This window comes from Cyrtonyx montezumae, unplaced genomic scaffold (assembly GCF_038088225.1).
Source record: "Cyrtonyx montezumae isolate F1298 unplaced genomic scaffold, pur_monq_1.0 scaffold_2, whole genome shotgun sequence".
NCBI lineage: Eukaryota > Metazoa > Chordata > Aves > Galliformes > Odontophoridae > Cyrtonyx > Cyrtonyx montezumae.
In genome coordinates, this window is record NW_027071936.1 from 4,629,403 (window position 1) to 4,654,426 (window position 25,024).

A 25,024-nucleotide genomic window follows, 5' to 3' on the forward strand; every position below is an offset into this window, starting at 1 on the left:
AGCTGCTTGATTTAATCGGGTATGGAAATTAAAAGTAGGTGCACAGCTGCTTGTCATACTGTAATTCCCCAGGTCAATGAACTGTCTCTGTCTCTTTACTGGACTGTCTGTGGGTGGGTGTATGCACAAAGAAGTCCCTACTAGTTTGTTTATATGCTGAATCAGAGCATTTGCTTAAATAGCTCAACTTTCACAAGGAAAGAATTGATGAAGAGTTAAGCTGGGATGTGGTTGGTACAAAAAAACTCCATCATTTTCCAAAAGGCACAATGAATGGCTTAATTGTTACTGCTAATGATTGTTAGGTGTTATATTTGCTATACACAAAGTATAAGCCAACTCAGAGAAATACAGTGACAGAAGAGTATCTTTTACCACATCTTGTCCACCAGGAGTTCCTGAAGGCCCTTTCTGGCACAATCTTGTATTTAAATTTCAGTGCAGTTCTAACATCTCTAGAGGACTTCACAGAATATCAGTGTTTTTCTTTTTTGGATTGAAGTTCTTACCTGAATGGGATTTCTGTTTTATATGTTAACATGCTATCAATCTCCTCTTCCTATCTGGATGACTATTCTGCCTAACTTAAATATAATTGCATCAATCCAAACAATTACTTAATTTTAGCAATCATCAGTGACTCTTAATGTGAGGTCTCTTTCTGTTTGAGTTGGTAAGCCACTAAGTGCAAACAATAATCAATTCAAAGCACGACTCATCCTTTAAATACGCCACATGGCTGATCTTGACAAACATGCAGAAAAGCACAAGTAAATATGGAAAAATTCTCAACGGCCTGCTGTTCGTCAAGACTAGGCAATATTGCCTCAGTACAGATTTTGTTCCTTGCATGCAAATAGACTGCAGTGTGCAAGCTATAATCTAATCCATGTCATAGACAGAGACAACATGAAGGTCCTGGCGGACTGCTGGTCTGCAGTCAGCTCTAACAGCTGACTAACAGCTTTAAGAGGAATCAGGGAGTCCATGTTCAAGGAATTAAACAGAACATTCATTACTTGTAGAACAAGGTGACCAAATATTGAAAGAAGTACTTTTTTTTTTTTTTCTTTTAATAGTGGTAGTTAAAATAGAACTAAAAGCAGATTGAGGTCAAAGTGATTTTGTATTACTATAAAATTATAATGATGCTGGATCTCTGTTATAGAGATGTCAGTTTTTTCTCACTCTGCATATCTTCAGAAACCCTTTACTAACTTTGATAGCATTGGTATTGCTTTTGCATGAACATTTTTCTTTATTTAGTTGCTAAAGATAGAACACACAGTATCCCCAACCTACTTTGCTGGTCAGCTAATATTTAAAAATACTTAAAAATACTCTATGTTCCCTTCCCCAAACATTAGCAAGAAATCTATGTAGGTATACCTGTTTGCAAATAAAAAGCTATTTAGTTTATTTTAGAATCATGCTGAATAAAAAGTTAATTATCATCATGTTTAATTCTCAGTCATGTTCTTTTTACTTCCATATTAATTACAAGTATGTTCCTATGTGGATTTTTCCCTCTAACTTACAGTTACTCTATCTAGATGCATTCTCATACAACCATTTTCTTATGGACAGCATTTTAAATTCTCACAGAACTCTAACAAAATATGTATTTCTAGAACATTATATCATTCTATGCATTTCACTTCTTGTGAAATCAGTGAGACTATATGAAACAGAACTATGTTCTTTCAGTATGCATTATTTCAGTAGTTTTGGTTGAATTTTTCAACTATATAGGAATTTTTTATAGCATTGGTGCTTTTTGTTCCGCAGTTATCCATTTTTCTATAAACTTTTTTTTGTTATGCTTGTCTTTAATAAGAACCTTTGTGTACTCAGTCTGCTAATATTGTCTGTTATCCATTTTCACCACGGTTCTTACATGTCTGATTGACAGAACTCTCTGGGAGAATTCTGACATCCACTTCTTTCTTATTAGGCTACTGTATAATTAATACAGTATAATTAAATCCAGATGTACAGTTTCATCATGATTGCATGAACACGTTAGCCATATGCTACTTGGATCAGGGACTTCTATGTTTTAATTGAATTCTCCTGCATGGCTGAAGTATAGAATGTCTCCTGATATTAAGCTCTTCCACGCTCCTGCTTTCAAACCCCTTATAACAGAGGTTTGCTTGCAAACTAGTGTGGCTCTGTTTTTATAAGGAACAGGTTAATTACAAGGAGTTTGACTTGAAAACACCTGGAAGTCATCAAAAATTCCCTCTTATGTATCCAGTTATATGAGGATGCTGTTGTGTTTGCTTAGTCTTCTGTAAGTGTAAACCACCACCTTTGAAAGCTATCTTTAAAAGCATTTGTTCATTCATATGGATGATTCTGACTTTTGTTGTGCCTCTGCAGGTCTATTTCAAGTACTTAATTATTTAAGTGTTTCCACATGCTACGTAACTAACAAATTCTCTAGGTTTGCTAGGTAGAAAAGTAATGCAGATGTAAACTGGGTATGGTATTTTCTAGGTATCCCCCTCACTCTAATTTGGCACCTAGACAGCTTGTATAAAACAGATGGGTAGTGCCATTCAAGGGGAGGTAAACTGATATGGTGATATGAAGTCATACTGCTGATGAGGAGGACAGGTCACATCCGCACTGTGAGGTGCAGACCACTCTGGCCATTATTTAGAGTGTGCATGCGTGTGTGAGGGGAGTTAATTCCTTTTAGTTCCTGGCTAATTCCCTTACTGACCTCATTGACGTGAGAGTAGAATCAGCAGGAGTTCTTATATGCTTGAAAGGAAGGCACATATTAAAGTGCTTCCTTTGAAACAAGGTCACTGTATTGCTAATTGAGCATTTTTCCTGTAATGGGCAAGTACCTCCTTTTCTCTGCACGTCCTTTGGTCTTTTTTGCAAAGGTTTGGTCCTGTGCCAAACAAGTAAGTGGGATATTTATGGCTAAGTTTACGATGAATAGGGTTTATAATAGAAGCAAGAGACACTGCTATCTTGAAAGGAGTCTTATAATTTTTCATATTTTTTAATGTTTTTTACTAGCAAAGTCTTCACAAAGAGTGCTTTTGAATATTTTTCCCTGAGTTTTACTGTGCAAGCAGGGACATCTCTACCCAGAAAAGTGTGAGGATAAAGTTCACATTACAGAGGCCTTACCTAGTGAGGGAAATGGTATGTTTTTCCATATCACTTTTTCTGTTCCAAAGATACTGCTTGAAATGTTTATCCTGTTATCTGGAAAAGCATTCCTTGGAGATGAATTTTCTTGTGTCATTTTTAAAAATCCCATTAGAAGTAGATGTATTACCCCTGGACAAGAGTGGAATTTTAATGTTGTCCCTAGATTAATTCAGAGAATTTAACAGAGAAATGGCTGTAGTGTAGTACAGTATGGCTCAAAGGAGTTTATAGCCAGCTGGGATATAGGTTCATTTAGGGCAGCATGGTCTCTGGCACAGGCTAATTTGCTTTGCATGTATAGTGTCATCAATAGCAGACAGCTATTTTAGAACTCGTTTTGGTATTTCTTGCTATTCTTGTCACAGTGCAGTATAGACATGCCTTGAGGCTAAAAAACTCACTACCAGGTGAGGTGGGAACCAGAGGACCATATCCTGCAAGTAGGATAGAGCACATCGGAATGGCAAATGGAAGGCCGGCACAAAGAGTAGTTTGTATTCAAAATGCCTTCTCCAGCTCTGTGAACCAAATCTTGAACTCAATGAAAACAGGGAGAGAACTTGAAGATTTACTGTGCTCTGTGACCCCAAAGTTAATCATTATCCTCAGTGCATGTATTTTTGGAGGCACCTCTCCTTTTATTTGTGTTATGATTGGAATGAGTGACCTTTAGAACTGCCAGGAAAGTTGAAACTAAACTTACAGAAAAAATGCATCAATCAAACTGGATAGAGAAAAAAATCCTGGTTTACTCTCTCGTTTTCTTTCTCTGCACTTTGATGTTACACAACAGTATTTACTTGGCACTCCAATCAATCAGAGTCCACCTTAAAAGTCTTAAATCACCCAGCCAACTCCTTCTGGAAATAAAACCTTGCCAATGTAGTTGCCTGTGTTTAGCAGCTCTGCAAGATGACTTTCCTAAATCAATAATGGAAACAATAACAGTTTGTATGTCCAAAATACCTTAATGAGAGTTTCAAAGCACTGTAAATGTATCTACAAAGTAGTTTCACAAAATAGGTAAGACGTAATATTGCCACTTTACATAGGGGTATAAAAATTAGATCACTAGTCCACATCTTGCTAGAACACTGGTGATAGACAAACAGGATAGAAGTGATCTGCCAGCTGTTGGACTTGTTTCTCTCCACACAGCTTGTTATTGTAGTTTTTTAACATTATAATTTTACAGTACTATGCTGCATTTTTGCTACTGTAATGGAGATAAGCAAGGCTCTGTGTGCAATGTGCCACTGTTTCCACTATTAAGTTCCACTTGGTTATCTCTAATTTGATCTGATCCTTGGTGTAGCATTACAGATGAGCTTGGAGGATGTATCACAAGTCTTGAAGAGATACAGACTCTGAATGGGGAGCTGGCAGAAGACGGGACATCCCAGCAACAATTTGGTAGTGTAGGAAGAAGTAGTTACAAGTCTGATCTTTCTGGGTAGGGAGTCATGAAGAGAGAAGAGCTGACAGCAGTTGTTTCATCAAACCATTTACAGCACAGGGATATGTACAGGGATTCTGTAGTCAAATGCTGCCTCGAGGGGCTGGACAGATCCTGAGCATCCTTTCTGGTATTTGCTTGACTTCACAAGGCACCACAAAAGGGTTAAATAGCTCCACAGTTTGTCCCTTGCTCTCTGATTAGAAAATGGTCCAAGAGCTCAAAGTTCAAAATGCACACTGTTTGTGTTGGGACTAAACCCAAGTTCCCATTGATTGCAACCTTGTGTGTTAGTATGCTGCATTTGCACACAATCTCTTCCCCTTGCAATTTCTACAATTTCTTTTCCTTTTTTTAAAGAAAAATGGAACAGTTCAGGTACAGTTTCACTTCTGTCACTATCTAAAGTCATCTGTTGCTTGAGCTTGTGTGCTTTCTGAGAATAGCTTGTTGACCCACTTTATAATTGAAACCAGGCCAGTAAAACATGACAAAAATCTCTCTCTGCTCTGTAGTGTCTGTGGCTACAGCTGGGTAAACTGGAGAGGTCTGTTCCTGGAGGAGGCATACAAACGAGCAAGGCTGAGCCTCAGAGGATCTGAAGTTCCTGGCTCCCAGGTGGTGAAAGGGACAGGCAAAATGATGTCCAGCTGGGACGGTGTTTGGAGAAGAAAGGATGGAGAGTGAGACTAGGTTGTGGCCGCAAACAGAGAGAGTGAAATAAAAGTTTTATCAAGCAAAGAATACATGGTAGAAGCCAGATGCAAGCATAGCAGGAGGGAAGGTGACAAAATCAAAATGTTACTCCACAGAAGCTTGTAACACAAGGAGTGCGCAAAGTTTGGTTCTGATGATTCATAATCCAAATGATTTGCTTTCAAATGCAGAAAACCTAAATGTTTTCCCTTTTTTGCCTATCAAAAGCTATCCATTTCTTTTCCTAGAAAATCAAATTTGTTTTGTATGTTTTCAGAAACTTGCATTTAATTAAAATAGAATTTCTATTTGAAAACATTTTATTAAAAGATTTGAGTGCTTGATAGAGGACAAGCAGGGATTCTCAAGCTTTGGAATCTTGTGTTTAAGAGTGCCATGATTTTGGGGCTTCTAGTTTTAGGTCCCACCCCAAAGTGTTGGGTGGTTTCTGGGGATGATAGCCAGGTTTCTGCTAATAGAAAATGGAGACTCCATCTCCAGCTCTTTACCTCTCCTGCTTCCAGCTACACAATCATTTCTTTCATTTGCTGGATCTTGTGCTGTTTGATGAGGCAGGGAGATGAGTCAGATCACTAACCTGTCAGAAAAATATATCCAGCAAGCAGAATTGGTTCTGTGAGCTGTCACACCACTCCTGGACAAGTGTGTGAGGGAGGGGAAAGGCCTGTGCAGCTGGGAATTGTGATGGGGAGAGGGGCAGGATGACCTCTTTGGTAAAAGCAAGCTATTAAATGGGCTTGGCTGCCTCCAGAAGCCTCAGTCTTAGCTGGCACTTAGGTTTGCACCCTTGGCAGTGCTGGTAACAATTTTCCTGTGTCATACAAGGCTTAAGGACAAAAAGGCAGCTTCGTCCTTGGCATAATTATATGAGTGGATTGACAGGAGTTATACCCAGAGTGACTTTGTTTAAAGTGTGCCTTTTCAACAAAGTCCACTAAATCAGCTCATTCTTGTTGTCTCTTGTTTCTTTATTTGTGGCTACACTGAATTAGCATCTTAAATAAATTGCCATGGGAATCAGAGATGCAATAGCTAGCTTTCTTTCTCTTGTGCATCTACAAACAGCCTTTCATAGTGGTCTTTTCACAATCTCGTGTACTCTGTTTGAGCTCTTGATCTATATACATCAAGGACTTTTGGTACTCATTCTCTCCATTAAAAATCAAGTAGCAAAAGATATGTAAAATACGCCATAGACTTGACTGAAAATTTCTAGCACCTATAATTTACATGTACTGATGGAACATCTTTCTGAAGTGACATGTAAAATATTTATTGCTCCTGAAAGTCATTCTGAAACATATTTCTATGTTCTGTGACTGTGGATTGTAGAAAAGAAAGGGGAACAGATACCTTGGTCTGACCAAGCAAGACGTTCTCTGCACAGAAGACAAGGTTAAAAAAAAAAAGAAAACTTTGTAGGAAGGGAAAAGGTTGAAAAGGCAGGGCTTGTGATGAAGGAACCAGTGGGAGTGGGTCAGTAAGAAAGGAGAAATACTGAAAAGGCCTTAAAGCTCTGGACAAGAAAGCCTTTCTTTCATGGAGTTGTAGGCAGTGTGGCTGGGGTGTGAAACAAAAGATGACCTCAGATGTTGAATATTCTAGGGACAACAGTGCAGGTGCACTGGGAACTAGATCCCATCCCAGTAAACAACTAAAGTAATTGAGCATTGTGATCGCTCATTGGATCTGGGCAGAGATTTATGTACTAAAAATGTTAGAATAAAAGAGCTCTAGTAAAATAATACTGTCAGTGTGGATAGCTTAGGTTTAACCTAGCAGTGGATCTGGCTAAAAGTATAGGCACTGTAGATTACATGCATGTGTGAGAGCTGATGGAGCCATGCACTAGAATCTCAGATACCATCGAGGAACAGGCCTCACTGTGAAAAACTTGCAAATGTGTCCCAAGCATGTTGTGATGTGGCAGAACTCACCATGGCCTGTCAGCAGGAGCCTGAGAGCTGCAATATGTCTGCCCATCCAAACAAGGTGCTAACTTCAGCATCTGCTTTTGCATGGGCTCAGCTCCTTGACCAAATTAAAGGGGGGAGGGAAATTACTATAAAGACAGAAAGGAACATAAAAGCCTGAGTTAATTTGCTCCCTGAAAAGAAAATTAAAATTAGGAGCTGTTAAGGTTTTTATTACAGAATACACAGAGTAAAGACCAGATAGAAGCAGAAAGTTGAAAAACAGAATTGCACGCTTAACAATGGCTGTTATAAAAGTGAATGGGAGCCTGCACAGGTAAATGGTAAAAGCTCGATAAAAAAATAACAAGTAGTAGCCTGCCTTGAGAGCGTGAGAGAGGAATTAGTCAGAAAGGTCAGAGAGAAAACAGTGAAAGCCAAGAAAGTGACATGTTATTTAAGAAGGATTTTAATTATTTTCACAGCAGGAAAACTGCCCAAAGGGACCATGGCTGAAACGCAAAGCATGATATTTATCCAGGGAGCTATTACAAGAGAGCTGATGAGACTGATTTTAGTGGCAAACAAGACTCACAGCCAAATTACAGGCATAAGAAAGTAGGACAGGGCAGGGATGAAACAAGATCAGCAGCTGTAAGCAGGGTATTCAATTAAATAGGAACAATTCAAGCAACAAAGGAGATAGGAGCTGGGAGAGACAGGTGGCTTCATAAATGGCTGTGGGAAGATCAGAAGGAGGTTATGTTTCAGAGTGCTTGCTTCATGCAGTAGCTCTTCTGTCTAAGTTCACTAAACTGACACAGAAAAAACTGCTTTTGTGCTGCCTTACCTTCCTTGAAATGACAGTGGGAGCATGAAGAAAAAGGAGACAGTAAGTTGCTAGATCAGCTTAATTGTTTCACAGAACTGCATGCTAAGGTGCTGAGACTGTGACTGTAGGCAGAACAGGACTGAAGACCCAGCAGGTAAGATGGAGAGGAGAAGAGCAATCACAGGCGACATCGGCAAGGGCTGGGAGGTGAGATCAAGAGGGTCAGAGTAAGACACTTGTGACAAACAATTGAAAAAATGACAGCATCAGTAAACTGTGTGTGTAGGAAGGGGTAAGAATATGAAAAGGATGGAAAAATGAAAAATCGAGGACTTTGCAAGTTAAATTTCTCTATAGTGAATGTGGGTTGGACTTAATTCACAAGGTGTGTTTGCTTGATTGATCTAAAAGAAACAATGCATGGGGGATCCTTGTGGATTACTTATAGACAGTTGTATAAATACACAGCAAATACGTGTTTTCCCTGAAATTCTTTTTCCTTCTGCCTTAAGAATTTGATTGCCTGGCAGTAAGCTGTCAAGCACTAATCCTTCCTAGCAGCCCCTTTTGCTCCTCTGCTTATGAATGAAACACAGTATCTTGAACGCCCAGAGTGTGAAGAAGCTAATCGTTGGCTCGCATTGCGGCCGGCAGGGCAGGCCCGCCTCTTTGGCTTGTGCTGACAAGCTGTTTATGTTTGTGCAAGGCCACCCTTCAACACAGCTGCCCCATGGCTGCAATGGGACCGGCCGTCTGAATGCTGCAGGGAGCTAAATCTTCTGATCAGAGCAGGGTGCATTTCAGCCTCCTCTGCTCCTGTCAGGGCTCTATGGACCTGCAGTAAGTAGCCTTCTGACTCACTGAGGCTTTTCTCATAGGATTTTCTCAGAGGACAGATGTTTTAGCAAGGCAGGTAGGTACTGTCATGCACAGAGACAGCTATTAAAATATTTTCTCCTGTCTGAAGAATAACTGCTTTGTATGCAGTGTCTTGACTACAAGGGCTACACTATTATCAATCTCAAAGGAGACATTCCTGGGAGGCAAGAGGGAAAGTCAATAAGGATACAAACAATTCAAACTTGACAGTTTTATATATACTGTATAAAGTATATATATACTTGATTTTTTTATCAACTTGTTCTTCTTTTTAGCAGTGTTTCTAGTACTTAATTATCCACCTTTGTCTCAAAGAGTAGCAGTTTTTGCGAGGTCATAACTGACACTGTAAGAAGGGTCTAGATATGAGATACAGTAAAATGAACATTGTCTATAATGATGATAGGTGCTGTCGTATTCTAAGATATATGCCTTACTGTAGAAAAAGCAAAGTCCCATTCAGAGATTTCAGTCCACTTCATTGGTTGCTATAATGAAAAGACCACAGGTCTATAGAGCATAAGACTGCAGGGGAGGAATGAGCTTGACTTTTCTGTCTTTAGTGCCATTTTTGATGTTCAAAATCTTACATATAATAATCTGTTTGGATAGTATGCTTCAACTTAATCCTGCATATCAAATACTGATATGTGTATATATACTGTGATGTTTCAGACTTTCTCATCCTTTCCACCTGCAAAGAAAATAATGTCTTTATCAGAGCTGGGTACCACACAAAATCTCAGACCTTCTCTGCTCCTTTGATCAGTCTGTATAAATTTCATGTGTTAGCTGCAGAGCTCATCTTTAAATCTCCTTTTATTAATGAAGACAATTGAAATGTGACAGATTAAGTGACTTCGTTATGACAATAGAGCATAGTAAATGTCATCACTCAGCAGTTTGAGGCTGCTGGACTACGTTGTTTCTCTTCATTTATTTTACAAAATCCTTCTGGACAGTGCTAATGGTAATTTCTAGGGATGTCTCTATGTACCTCCTGGCATTCAGATTGGCTAAGAGAAATGAATACCTTGTGTTTTGGCTACTTATCCGAACTGCTCTGAGCTTGAAACTGAGTGGGAAATCATCAAACAGACCAGGTTGTAACAATATTGTTGGTCATTCTTCCTTTTTCTGGCATTGCCTGGAAATGCCCCATATGGCACAATAGCAACTCAATATTGCCTCCTTTCTTGAGGACTGTCTTAGCAATTGAATTGCTATTGTGGTCTATTTCTTTAGCTCCCTCCTGAACTAGAGGTGCTGAAATCTGTTGTGGTCAGGCTTTGTGTTCGAGATACTGAAGGGAAGAAAAAAGAAGCTGTCACTGTGTGTTCACTACACCTGTTTTTAAAGTCAAAGAAAAAATCTAAATTTCAATCAGATTCTGCTTAGGCTTGGGTTATGACCAAAAAATACCAAAGCAAGCAAAAACCGAGGAGAGGTATGATGCCACATTCTTTCTACCTTGTCTACATTGCCTTCTGTGGATGGGACTCAAAAGAAGGATTCCCTAAGAGCTGTCTATGTCCTGCTGCTCAATCTTGGGGCTGTGCGCTATGTCTGACAGCACAAATACAGTTGTAGACCCTTGGATCAACTCTCATACTCTCCACGATGCTTCTAAGGACTGCTTCATTTAGTGAGTCCTGAATCACAGAGGGCCAGTCAAACAATTTTATCTGCATGAAATCTGTAAATAAAACTGGCCAAGCTATGGTCAGCTATTGTACTTAGTACATTTTAACTAGAAGGGTTTTGATACTCACTGAAATTGTTTTATTGTTAAAACACTAAAAAGAATGGTTCAACTCTGAGATTAGGACCCCTCTAACACAGTGTGTGAACAAAATCTAACTACAGAAATGAGCAGCTTCTGTACAAGATTGTGAATAGAGGCTGGAGGTTTTCAGTCACTCTCACTAAGCAGCAGATAGATTCTAAGATTCAAGTACGAAAAACGAAAATGAAATTGCTTTTTATCTAGAGATTAAGAAACCCAGATCTCAGTACTTAAATAAAAAGGAAAGCAATTAGATAAATGTCAGGCATAAATGTACACCTAAGAGATTTTGCTGTGCTTTCACAGTACATGGGAATAATCAATATGCTTGCCACATTGTCTTTTGACTAGAGGAAGAACTCCCTTGTGCATCACAAGCTCATCACAACACTGCTTGCTCTGTAGAGACAGACTGTGCCTGTTTGATTTACATTGGAGTAAACAGGCAGCAGATTAAAATTGATTTGTCTTCTTTTTCAAAATGTATTCACAGGAGTTGATAAAAGAGGACATTAAATCAACATCCTTTCTGAAAAACCAGACTACTGTGAACAGTGTATACAATAATTGTGCTTTCTGAATCTAAGGTGGTAGGCAGTTTGTGAAAACAAAATGATTTATTAATACTTATTAACTCAGCTTCAGATAGCCTGGGAAGCGGATTAGCATATCATCCTCAATTTACAAAAGAGTGAAATGAAGTCTGCAGGAAAGCTGGAAGTAGAACTAAGATTTGCTTCCCAGGACTGCATTTTTACTGCAATTCCTTTTCTTCCTCTGTTTTTTTTTTAAGTGTGCTGCATGCATGTTGACTGTAGGATCCCTTACCAACATTGCCCTGAGGCATAGACTTCATTTTATAGTGACATTTACAATATAGCTGAAGTCGTGTTGTCATTCAGCAATACAGCAGCTGATGGAGGCTATTAATTTGGGGTTGACCAAAACCCTGACCTCTTACTAATAATTGACAAATGTACTTTTGGTTACCAGGTTACAAAGCCCACAGAGTTGAATATGGTCTTCTGGATTTCCCCGTCTTTGCCCTTGACAATGTCAGCTGAGCTTCTGAAACTGATGAATCTCCTGGGAAAGAGCAGCTACCTAGATTAAAAGAAGTTTTGAGTTGTGATTTATGACACTGAGCATTCATGTTCTTAGTGAAAACAGGAGGCTTTAAGGGTGTTTTTCCTCTGAGGGATTCAGCTTATTAACAGTGGATCCTATATGCTTGATGTTTATCAGTTAAAGTTAGAATAAGAGACAGTCATCAGCAGTTTGAGTCTGAACAGAAAACTAAACTGTCAGGTGAGAGAAAAAAGCAGTGACAGCCTTCTGCAGGTATGGGTAGATTACCTAGTGAAATCCCTCACCATCAGTACTTGGGTATCTCTATCCAATGGAATAGAGGCAGAGATTTGCAAACAGTCCCTTTTCAGCTTCCGTGAATAGGCTGTCCTCTCTCTTAAATCTGAACCCTCTGACTAATATTCTCCATGTTAACACGGAGGATATTAGCAGCCCTGAGGAGGTGGGGGTGTGGATTGGGGAAAGACTCAACATTGAGCTGGCAAAGTCGGCTTGCAGTTCAGAAGGCCAACTACATCCTGGGCTGAATCAAGAGGATTGTGACCAGCAGGTTAAGGGAAGTGATTCTGCCCCTCTCCTCTGCTCCTGTGAGACCCCACCTGGAGTGCTGCATCCAATTCTGGGGCCCCCAACACAAGATGGACACAGATATGTGGGAGTGGGTCCAGAGGAGGGCCACAAGATGATGAGAGGGCTAGAGCACCTCCCCTACAAGTACAGACTGAGAGAGCTGGGCCTCTTTGGCCTAGAGAAGAAAAGGTTCTTGGGGGGACCTCATAGCGGTCTTTTAGTACCTGAAGGGGGGCCTACAGGAAAGCTGGGGAGGGACTTTTTACAAAGGCATGTAGCAATGTGATAAAGGGAAATGGCTTTGAACTGGAAGAGGGTAGATTCAGACTATATATTAGGAAGAAATTCTTCACTGTGAGGGTGATGAGACACTGGAACAGGCAGCCCAGCAAGATTGTGGATGCCCCTCCCTGGAAGCATTCAAGGCCAGTCTGGATGGGGCAACGTGGTCTAGAGAGAGGTGTCCCTACCTATAGCAGGGGGCTTGGAACTAGGTGATCTTGAAAAGGTCTCTTCCAACCCATATGATTCTACGATTCCATGAATATTCGAAACCTTCACCCACACCTGCAAAAGCTTTTAACATCTTTAATTGTAATTTTTTTTTTCAAGTATGTTTTCCTAGGTATTGGATTCACTTCTAGATAAGGAATATTGTTGCTGCTAAAGTGCACTTTGTTATATGAAATGAGAACTATGGCAGACATGCAGGCTTTTATATTTAAAATAAGAAAAAATAGAACAATTGTTATAGTCAGATCTCCCTTAAACATCACAAGAAGAGGAGGTCCTGCTGGCAGAGATTTTTTTGTTGTTTTAGGTTGTTTTTGGTTTTTTTTGGTGGCGTTACTCAAATAAAGCACTGCATTTAGGACAGAAAACAATTGTGAGGCAGGTTTTAGGTTCAAAATTCACCCCAAAGGAAGAGCAGATGTTTTTCACCCAGGAAGTTTCTACAAGGCCAGTCCTGTAGCGTGGCCTGCCTAAAATATAGTGGGAATTACAGGTTAAGCCAAAAAGAAAAGGGACCATTGTCTACCTTCCTTGTATGTGGCAGAGGGAGTTATGATGGCTAAGCAGTCTTCAGGCCTACACTACTTTAAATCTGGGTTTAACGGGGTCTACTGGTCTCTCTGACTTCTCTTCCTATATAGAAGTGGTATAAAATGAATCACAGCCACCGGATGGCCCACCCAGATTCCTCTCTTTAGTTTACCTCTCTCAAACTTAGAAAACTGACTGCGTCTCAGTATGTGCTCCAGTAGGCAGGAAATAATGTAGATGCCACTGCACCTTCATCAACAAAGGAACTTTTAAATAATTCAGTTTCCTTCCTTTTTGCCCATGTAGTTGGGTCACAGGTTTGAGAAAGCAGCAATTTGAGCTTGTAGAATAAGAAGACCTCAATTGAGTGGGCAGCATGCTGCATTCTGTCCTGGTTGCTGCTGTCTAAAAGAAAGTATCATGACTGTTGTCAGCCTTTCCCTTTTATCACTGGTTGTTCACAGCATGTGAATCTGAGTAGCATAGTACCCATTAAGCTGCAAGGCTGGCACTGCAGTTTCCCTCATCAGTTCCTACTGGGGCTTACTTTCTTCCTGATCTCATTCTCCTTGCACAGTGTCTTCAGTAGACAATTTACCTAATGCTCCCTAAGATACAGTATATCCTAATCTATAGTAGATTAGATTATAGTAGTAGTCTATAGTATGCCTTAATCTACTCTAATTCACATGCTAATATTTGCTGTAGCCATATCATGGCATGGAATTCTTCAGGTCTTACTCTGGCAAAACTCCTGCTAATTTTATGATTCTGCAATGGCAGCAGTTGGCTTAGTTACCTAAGGGCTGAAAATGGACTGTGAGAATTACAGTATTTTTTGGTGTGTGTGGTTTCATTTCTGCTTTTAATTGGGGTACTTAGTACTCCAGCAATACCTTTGGCCTTCTTTTCAATTAGTTTTTGAATGCATAAAAGCAAGTTGATAGCTATTTGATATGGTTAATATTAATTCCAGCATTGCAGTGTCTGAACTTCCAGTATACAATAGTTTTTAGACATTATGATCTTGAGACTTGGTGTCTAAAGAAATTTTCTTCCTGATTCCCTCTCTTAGTCTCTTTGAAACCTATGGTTGACTCTCATAAACATTTTGGGATCCAGGGCTACACAAGAACAAGTGTCAGGTCCTCCATTTTCGTCATGGCAACCCTACAGGCTTGGGGAGGACTGGCTGAAAAGCTGCCTGATTAAAGGTACCTTAGTGTGCTGATGAACAGTAGGCTGAATATGAGCCAGCAGTGTGCCCAGGTGGCCAAGAAGAACAATGGCATCCTGGCTTGTGTCAGGAATTGTGTGGTAAACAGGACTAGCAAGTAATCCTGCTCATGTGGTAAGCCATGGTAAGGCCCACCTCAATTACTGTGTACAGTTTTGAGCACCTCAATACAGTACGGACACTGAGGTGCTGCAGCAGGTCCAAAGAAGGGCAACAAGACTTGTGAAGGGCCTGGAGAATATGCTCTATGAGGAGTGATTGAAGGAACTGGGGCTGTTTAGTCTGGGGAAGAGGAGGCTGAGGGGAGACCTTACTGCTCTCTTCAAATACCTGAAAGGTAATTGCAGTGAAAGCGGGGTTGGTCTCTTCTCACTGGTGACAGGACACGGGGAAATAGCATCAAGTTGTGCCAGGGGAGGTTTAGATTTGATATAAGGAAAACCTTTTTTTACAGAAAGGGTTGTTAAGCACTGGAATAGGCTCCCCAGGGAGGTGGTTGAGTCACCATCCCTGAATGTGTTCAAAATCCATATGGATGTGGTGCTCGGGAATATGTTTTAGCAGTGGGTTGTTAGAGTTAGGGTAGTATGGTTTGGTTGTGGTTGGACTTGATGGTCGTGAAGGTCTTTTCCAACCTGAACAATTCTATGATTCTATTTTCTTGGTTCCCAATAGCTATAGAAAATGTAATGCTTTTATATTCCAATACCTGGTGTAGGGAACCTACTTTGGCAGGGGGGTTGGACTCAATGATCTCTTGAGGTCCCTTCCAACCCCTATGATTCTATGAATACACAGGTTGGAGTATGTGAGCCAGAATTACTGCGGCTCTGGCAGTAAGAGTAGGAAGACTTGACTGTGTGGGTAGGAAGATCCGGGAAACATTCTCAAATACATGCTCAAGTAAATAAGTACCTCATTTAGGCTATCCACAGCTGAGATTCCTTCTATTTACACCTGTTTCAAAGCCCTTAACTCCCTGCAGGGCTTTCGCTTTTGACTTTAGTGTTTCCTAGCCTAAGTCCCCTCACTGTTTGCCCCAGTTTCCAGCTCATTCCAGTACAAAGCAGCTAGATCCTTGCTTTCCTCAGCCCATGCCCCCTTACATCAACCACATAGTTCACAATCTCTCCAGCTTTTTGCCACAGCTCCCCTCTTCCCACTAAAGAGACCAATTCCCACCAGTTTTTCCTAGGCATCCCAGATCCTTTCCTCCTGCCTCTCTTCACTCCATGCCAGCTGAAATTTTGCTTGCCTCACAGCCCTTGAAAGCTCCTCCGAAGCCTTTTGCTCCCTAATGTAGTCTCCTGTCCGCAGTCTTTCCCACTACATTCCGGTGCTGCTGGAGAAACAGGAGGCTGTTTCTTCTCCCCTAGAGTTACAAGTTTCTCAGTGCAGGGATCTTAGCATACTTCCCTTTTCATCTTTCTCCTTGTACTTGAAGGCAGAAAAGCAGGGTAAGTTAGGCATATACTAACTTTTTGTATGCTGTAAGAATGGATGGCTCCAGGCAAGGTTTGGAGGGAGGCTAAGCCAAGAAATACTTAAGCACGGTATGTTTTTTAGCAAATGTAGCCCTTTTTATTTCTCTTGACAAATAAGCTGTCCAGTATTCAACACATATCTTGTGAAGCAACTTCAGCCCCCCAGGGGCTTTTAAACTGTTTGGTGTGGTTCTCCATGTGCTCATTTCTTTGTACCACTGGTCACATGTTAATGATTCTAATTCTTGGATGAACAGTGTTTTCAAACAAAAAGGATTTTGGCGCATTACTTTTGGTTCAAAACTTTTTATGAATGCAGCCATATGAAAAAAAGTATTACATGAGTGTTTCCTAGACACTTGGTTTTGAAAGAAAGCTTACTTATGTAAATGAAAGCTTGTGAAAAACAGTAATACTGAGAGGACATGGTTCAGTAGGAGCCTGAACTGATGATGTGCCCTGGGCAGACCCAGATCCCTGCAGTAACATGCTTGTGAGAGTCGATGTGAAGAAGTGGCTTAGTGCTGTGCTTCTACTCTCTTTTCCCTGGGGACAGCCAGGGGCTGCTGCAGCCTGTAGTGAAAATATCACCAGCCTTGGGGATTCTCTGACTATGACATTCAAGTTGTAATGTATTATTTTTGTCTGAGCTGTTTATTTGCTTGATGTGGAACAGAAGTGATACTGCATTTAAAGCAAAATACCAACAGCACTGAAGCAGCCTACTCCTGATCTATCACTAGGAGCAGGCTGTAAAGGATTACCATAGCATATTCTCTTTTCAGATTATCAACTTACAATTTGGTGCCTTTCTAGAGGGGATCAGGCTTTTGCCGAACTCAAGTCTCTGGGCAGCAAGCAGAAATGCTAAAATGAAATACACTTTAAGTGAGGTCATTATAAATAAATACCAACTCAGCACCTGAACCTGGATACAAGATATTTCATGTGCTGGTTTTAAAATGCTGGTGGTAATACAATTTACAATATAACATATAAGTCTTCTTTGGTTATTGACAGTGTCAAAATCTACATTATTATAGTTCATCAACAGTAAGTGAATTGAAGCTCCACCTTAAACTTTTCCAAGGGTGGCTCTGTTTCAGTTTTGCTGACTTAGGGCTTTTCTGTCTGTACAAAGCATGCCAGCTTGTTTGTGTCAGAAGACTCATCTAGAACTTTAACTCTGACTGATTTGAAGTCTATGTAAAGTGCTACACCAAGTAGTCTACAGTTAAAATGAAAGGTCAGCACACAGCTGTGGTGCATCCCTGGCTTGTTAATCTGCCATCCTGAGTTCCCATCATGTTGACAGTTGCATAGATTAAAATTTCATGTAAGGTGCTTCCTCCACTGAACCTAGACCTTTTGTGTATCACTTTTTTTGGTATTTAAAGTTCAAAACAACGAGATATAGAATAAATTGCTTTCATCTATGCCCTTACAATACATAAATTCCAGCACAGCCTCACTGTGGACTCTATGGGAGCAGAATCCAAGCTGAGAAACATTTCTCTACCCTGGTAATGCATCATAACCTGTCTCTGACTGAGGAGGGTCAGTTTTCCTTGCTTTAAGAAGCATACAGTGCAGTTTAAAAAAAAATCTTTCAAAACTTTAAACACAGAGCTGCCTCACATCAATTATCAGTTTACTCAAAATCTAATCTGCATCCTTCTTATTTTGAGAAAGCAGGTATATTGAAGGGTACCCACGAGGAGTGTAAATTGTCTTTATTCCTTTGGAAAAGAAAATGCTGTTTGCACCAGCAGCACAAACTGACATCCAGTCCACCTGGATAACATCAAGTCCTTTGATTTCATGGAAAATGTCAGTCCTGATAAAAACAAGTAGTTGGTTCACTTCACTTGATTACTAGGTGAGAGAAAAATAGCTCATCTGTTAACAAACGCCATTTACTGATTTATCAAAAAAGATACCTTTGCTTTAGCTGATGTCTCTGCATTTCAAGTGTTTCACTGCTAGCAGTGGGGGAGCAGAATAACAAAAAACAAACAAACAAAAAATGCTAGAATGCAGGCCAAAGATGTTGTGGTAGCATTTGAGTAGGACACATGAAATCTGTTCTCATGTACTTTTTGTGTGTCTAATATGACTGAGCTCATGTGTAGCCTTTTACACTGGATCACAAGATTGTACTTCACTGATCTTGGAGGGCTGCCTGTTTTCACAAAAGCTGTGGGAACATAATATCTTTGAGAGCTCTGGCCCTCTGAGATTTGATTGAAACTATTCAATGACGTCTACAGCTATTGAGAAGAATTGTGACAGCACAAGCAAAATACATGTAAAGAAAATTATTCATAGTTTTCTCCTATTAATAGTTATTTTTTTAAGTATCAACCCAAGCTAGTCACATCAATACTGGATCCAGGCAAAGATGAGAAATGGAGCAAGTGACAAGACTCGAGATTTTGAGGCAGATTGTTTACAATGGTGTTTTTATTCTGTTAATTTCTCACTGTCCTGATTCATGCTTTAATAAAAGCTGCCTCTCTTAGAGATTCTCACTGTTTAACTGAGATTATTCCCAGTATAAAAGCTTGCAAAACTCTGGTGAAACTAAAGACTAAATAAAAAAAGTGTATGAACCCTCAAGTCTCTGGCACTTGAATTTAATCAGGGCAGTGGAATAGCTGAAAATAGGGTGTGAAAGTGGCTTTAGGAGCTTCAAGTCACCAGCTTTCCCCTGGTGCTTTTAGAGATTTTGTTTGTGACGCTTTTGATTAAAATGCTAGTTGTTATAATGAACAGAGCTTTCCATCAGGCTGAGATTTACCTGAGAGGAAAATACAGCAACAAACCAAGAAACCAGCAGTATATTTACTTCCCACCTGGTAAAGCATGTGAGTCAGCATTCTGTTTGCTGTTAACAAAACCCAGGTTGTTCTACACGACTTGCTGAACTGTTTTAAGCAATGCATCATTTATCTGTCTCTTTTTATTCGATGGTTTTTTGTTTGGTTGGTTGGTTTTTTTTTTTTTTTTTTTTTTTTTTTTTTTTTTTTGGGGGGGGGGGAGTGTTATTTATTTATTTATTATGTATGTCTTTTAAATTTCCTTTCTGGAAAGGCTGTTCGTGCTGGGAGGAAAGCTGCAGGCACGCTTTGTTTCGCTGGAGGCGTGCGCTGCCCCGACACCTCCCACGGCAGTGTGCTGCTGGGGGTTGGTGGGGGCTGGTTAGCCAACCGCCTCCGTGCAAGAGAGCGGACCGGTGTGGAGCTGACTGTTTTATTTTCAAAGCCTTTGTACGTCAGGTTACTTGTAAGGCTGGTGCCTGGGGAGCTGTGCTAAAACCGGGCTGCGTACGTTCCCTGCTTTGCTTGTAATTTGCAATTTATGAAAACCAGATGGATGAGTCTGTGCTCTGCAAGTTAGTGCAGGGATGGGAGCTTCTGACATAAGAGCAGCTTTTTACAGAAAACACTGAGTTAAGAAGATTCAGGCTCAAGCTAGATTGCTTCTTCCCTTCCCCCCCCCCCCCCCCCCCCCTTTGTCTATTTTTACTGCATCATTGGTACGTGTCCAAGGAGAGTCGGCCATATCACTCGGAAATACGTGGGGATAAACTTTTGGCTGTTGGATTTCTTCAGACTGAGCGACTCCAGAGTAAATGAACAGAGAGAGAATTAAAAAGAGAGATTCCTTTAGGTGTTTTTGACTGTCTTCTCTGCTAACATCAGTGTAAAATACTGAAGAAACCACAGCGGTCCTTTCCCAGTGTTTCTCAGAACGATGTAAGTTACCCTTTCGCACTGTTCGGAGTAGCGAGTGCTTTGTCTTCTCTTCCTGCACGCGGGGTAACAGCGGTGGAGGCTGAGTGCCTTGACACCTTTCCTTGGCAGTCGTACTAGCTCGACTTGCGGTGGCTGTCAGAACCTTTAAACCTTTTCAGAGCGCTTGCAGAAATTCGTTTGTGGTTGACAAATGCAATAGCAAATGTTTTGATTGAACTGTGTGTTGAGCTTGCTAGAAGTGCCAGCGTTTCAAAGGGGGCTGTGTGATGCTGTGTAAGGAGGACGGGATGTGACAGGGGAAAACAAATGTTTCCTGCTCTTTAATATTTAGAAGAAATAATTGAAACAAAACCAAGCAGCTTGCCTAGGAAATAAATAGTGATGTTTATTCGAAGCAAAATAATGACTCTATTAAGCGGAGAGGATAGTGTCGAGCTATAATTAGGAGGGAGAGTTTTACTTCTCATAGGTGTTGGGTTTTATGAAGTTGGCAGCTGACTTTAAAGCTGCCATACTGGGCATTTGTGAAGAACAAGTTAAGCTATTACCCGATGCTTAACTCCCCTGCTAAGCATCCCTCCCCTCCCTCCCCATGCCACTTTTATTTTACTATTTTCAAAATGCATTCTGGGCAGGCTGTCAGGAAGATTGATGGGCTTAAGTAAGAGCAAAAAATTACAATTCACCAACACACGTTAATGTACAAAGAATAAGGCAATAATCACCCTGAAGTCAAATATTCGTCAGGGCAAAGCAATTACATCAATGTTCATTTGCATGTGTGTAACAAAACTATGGCAAAAGCACGGTGACTAAGTATGCATTCATTAAGGACATGGTATGAGAGAAGCTGCCTCCTGTCGTACCCTGAGACCGTTTGCCTTAGAGGGTGATGGATTTATTACCTGGATAACAGTTCTGTGGCCAACTATTCTGATGTACTCATCAGAAGTCCTTTCCTTAAAATTCTGCACTTCTGCTCATGCAGGAGCTGACCAGTGATGGCAATGAGAGCTTTGGGACATATATCACATACACATTATGTTTAATACCTTTATTGTGTCAGGTGTGTGGGTTGGGACTTAACTCTTTGTCATCTTTTTGGAAGTTATTTCCTAATAGGAGTTCAGTGGAATCTTGTTTTTGAGGCAAGGTATGAGGCAAGCAATGTCCATGGCATGACAGCATGCATGAACACTGAATTCTGCTATGTCCAGCAGTATGCACAGTGTTTGGGAAGTTAGGTCTTACTTGAACAAAGGTGGCAGTGCAGCTGGGGGATTTCCCAAAGTCATGGTAGTAGTCTTTTTTCTATCAATCTCACCTTGAAGGTCAGGTTGTTTCCTGGAAAATCACAGATAATCGGTGCTTGAAGCCATCTCAAAAACATGTTGGGTCTGTCTTTGCCTGATAGAAATTCATTAATTCATAACAGAACTAGGATTTGGACACCTTACATAAATGCAGTGATCCTCCTGATTCCTTCAAGGAAAATGAGAGAATTAAATGAAGTGGAAAGATCTGGGTGTTCTTATTCAGAGAACAAGGTGTTGCACATTACTGTAGTAAAGCTGAAATTAAATTGTCTGCATAAAATATTGAATATGTGGTTTTAGAGAAATGTAATACCATGTCTAGACACATCAATTTATACAAAAACAAAGGCACGATGTATGGTATACTGGGAGGGGTCCTAGAGCCAAATGTGAAAAAATTGGATTTGATCAGCTGGCAAGCATATCGTCTCATTAAAATTAAATGTGCCTCAGGATACAAGTACAGCTGAACTACCTGTTTAGCAGCAAACACATCTTTACTCCAAACAGTAAATTCCAGCTCTTAATGATAAATACAATTGTGCTGTAGAAAAGAAGAATTCTTAACATTTATTGTTTTAAGGACACTGCAGTGTTCTGTGTTATAAAATCCATTAATTCTGAATCTACAAACTCTTGAGGTTGTTTTTTTTTGTTTGTTTTTTGTTTTTCTCCATAGCCCTAAAACCCTAAAAACTTTCTTCTGGACATCTAGCCACCCATAATTTGCATGATAGCATATATGAACTTGCTTTTTTAGTCGGGTTTCAGTGACTATGTTGAAGAAATCCCATGACTGTTAGAATAGAATGCACAGTCACTGAGGCTATGTTTAGCTGACACCTTCAACCAGAATTAGGTATGCTATTTCTGGAGATTGTAGGTTGTAGTTTAAGGAAAAAAAAATAAAAAATAAAAAACAGCTGATCATGTATCACGAACAAAACAAAAGTCTCTAAAACAAGTAAATAGTAATTATTTATTAAAGTATCTAATTATTGGCAGGAGAAGAACAGGGCCTATCATTCATATAAATAAGTTTCCATCTCTTTGTGTCTCCATGTTTGATAGCTTATTATTTTAAGATGTGCTACTTCTGTTTGGGCCTGCTCTTGTGTTTAAATGACCCAGTGAGAGTGGACTGCTGATGTGCTGTAAGGTGACTGGTGTCTACAGTAGTAGGAGCTGCTTGGCTGCAAATGTCAGTCAAATGCAAATTGGAAGGATTCTTGTTTAGTGAGAAATGGAGTCCCTTGTTTTTTGAACAACTCAAATGAAGTCCAGCTCACACAGAGCAGAATTCACGTTGACATTTGGAGAAATGCAAATGGCATTTATCAACCTTTCTGAACCATTTTATTGCTATGAGAACCAGGTTTCATTTATGTGATTTAAATAACTAAATATTTCTACTCTAAAGTATAATACTAAAGTGACTTGTCTACAACTTTCTACCATTTTTTCTAATGTTTTCTCCATCCTTGGGGATTTTCAAGAAAAGGGTAGGCTGCACACTGAGTGACATGGGTTAGCAGGGATAGTGGTGATAGGCTGACAGTTGTAGTAGATGATCTTAGTGATTTCTTCCAAACTTAATGATTCTGTGATTCTGTGATAAAGTTTGTGAACCTTTTCTGTCACAGAATCTGTAGACATATTCCGACATTGCATGTCACTTCTCTTAACAGTTTTGTTTTTTTGTTTTGTTTTTGCTCTGTTTGGATTAGGAGTTGCTTATTTTAAAAAATGGAAGTAGAAATTTAGTTTGTAACTGGAACAGTGTGAAATGAAATAAGTGACATAGCATGCCATTCTAATGGGGAAAGCAGGGGATTGAATCAGCTGAGAGGTCTGCTGGCCACCAGGCAGCCTTCCTGCTTACCAGCTAGGCTTTGAGGCACAAATTCAAAGGCGAATCATGTTCAAAAGGAGGAATTGAAATAACAATTGGGATATACTTCTTGAGGCTGTGAACAGCTAGTGTGGCAGGTAGATGTTAGCTGACTGCATCTGCCTTGCTGCTAGTTAGCTATGGTGAGGCTAAAAACAGTGTGGCTAAATTAAGAAGGTTGCTAATCATGGATATGTGCAAAATGTTTACAGCATGTGTTCTGGCACCTCTTATGTTACATGGAAATCTGGTTGACATAAAAAAATATTCTATATATACTACTGCTGCAGTAGTTTACAAACTGCTGCAGAAATGGCTATGTTGCTTTACTCTTAGGTGTTAAATCCAAGCTTTAAGACTATGCCTTGCACCCTGGAGAGGGCAAAGGATACAAAAATGTGTTTTAATTATCTACAGCCTAAAAGGATCCCTGGAAGTACTTTGACAACTCTGCTTTTTCTGGACAGCACTTCTGTTCAGATGTAACAGTGTTACTTATTCTCTTTCACTTCAATAGTGCTGAATGTTTTCAGTCTGGGATGCAGGTTGGTAGTCGTTAATTAGATGCATCTAAGGGCTTCACGTCAGGAGGAATGCTTTCTGCAAAAGAGACGCCAAGATTGGAGTAGATGCAATTTCAATTTTAAACCATTCTAAATGCTTTAAATGCATGAGATGAAATGTTCAGCAATATGCCTGATCCTAATCCAGTATAGATTTATTTGTTTTAGTGCTACTAGTCTGCCTAAACATGTGTATGATTGGTTTATTTCTGGATGACTTTCCATATTTTGTCATGTAAAGCTACTCTGACTGTTTGGGTTTTTTTCTTTCCATTATTTTCCATTCCCCTATTTTATTTATTTATTTTTTAATAAGTGTTGAATGCTAGCTGTCCCTTCATTTAACTTGTCATGTGAAAAGTTATAATGTGGAGTGATGGCTTAAAGGAAAAATGTAGACTTCAGTCTCTGTGAAAGTTTATTCTGTACCTGCCTCAACCAATGTCAAAGTTTAGTTGATTTGGAATATTTTGAGCTTGGAGGTATGTGCTATCTACCAGTAAGTTTTGTGAAGTGCTTAGAGTTTATTTAACATGGAAAGAGCCATGGTTGGGTTATCCTGAACTGCGTAACTCCTGCTAATAGGAAGGTGCTCCTGCCACTTCTGCAGAAGAATAAACCCTCAAAAAAAGTGGTAGAATGTTAAAGAAAAAAATGCACTTGATGCTGTTACTTACAGACCCGTTCCAGGTGGAAAATTCAATAAAATAAAAAAGATTGCATTTGGAAGATTTTGCTGAACTTGGAAATACTCTTGCAAAGATTCCAACAATTATGACTTTGTGTGCCTCCAAATGCCTTAAATTCTACAGTGGTCCTTGGAGAAACCTAGTATGTGTACCATGTTTGACCCATGGTCTCTATTATTGGAGAATTTGCCTTCTCTTTAAGAAGCACAGTTTCCAAAAGAAAAGATGTTCTTTTTTCTCTAGTTCTTTGGAGAACAGTTTTATGTTGTACTTACTGTAAAAAGATGCTTAGAAGTTCCTCAGGAACTAAAATGACTGCTAGGGATAAGATTATGCCTTTGCAGTGCACACAAACTGGAGGAAAAGAAAAAAGAGAAATAGTGAACACAGTTTGTGTGTATTTACACCATGGGTTTTTTTTTTTTCCTCTCTTCCAATGGAGAAACAGTATTCATGAAATACCCTGTTAAACTTTCTCTTCTCTAATACCCATGTTTGTAGAAGTGATAGTATAAACATTCAGGGATTAACACTCACAAGTGTCTGTAGGTGTTTCTTGTTATATTTAGAGCTTAAGTAATTGGAGTCTGTAAGAGCTGGAAAACCTAGGACCCAAGAAATCA

General features: G+C 39.9%; 1 protein-coding gene across 1 annotated transcript in view; it reads left to right on the forward strand.

Moving 5' to 3' along the window:
* The first annotated feature begins 19,747 nt into the window (after nucleotides 1-19,747).
* The window catches only part of TRIM2 (tripartite motif containing 2), a 52,894-nt gene continuing 47,617 nt past the window's right edge, over nucleotides 19,748-25,024 (forward strand). Inside the window, exon 1 of the mRNA XM_065736265.1 lies at nucleotides 19,748-19,942. The gene's annotated coding sequence lies outside the window, so the exon portion shown is untranslated. The remainder of the gene's footprint in view (nucleotides 19,943-25,024) is intronic.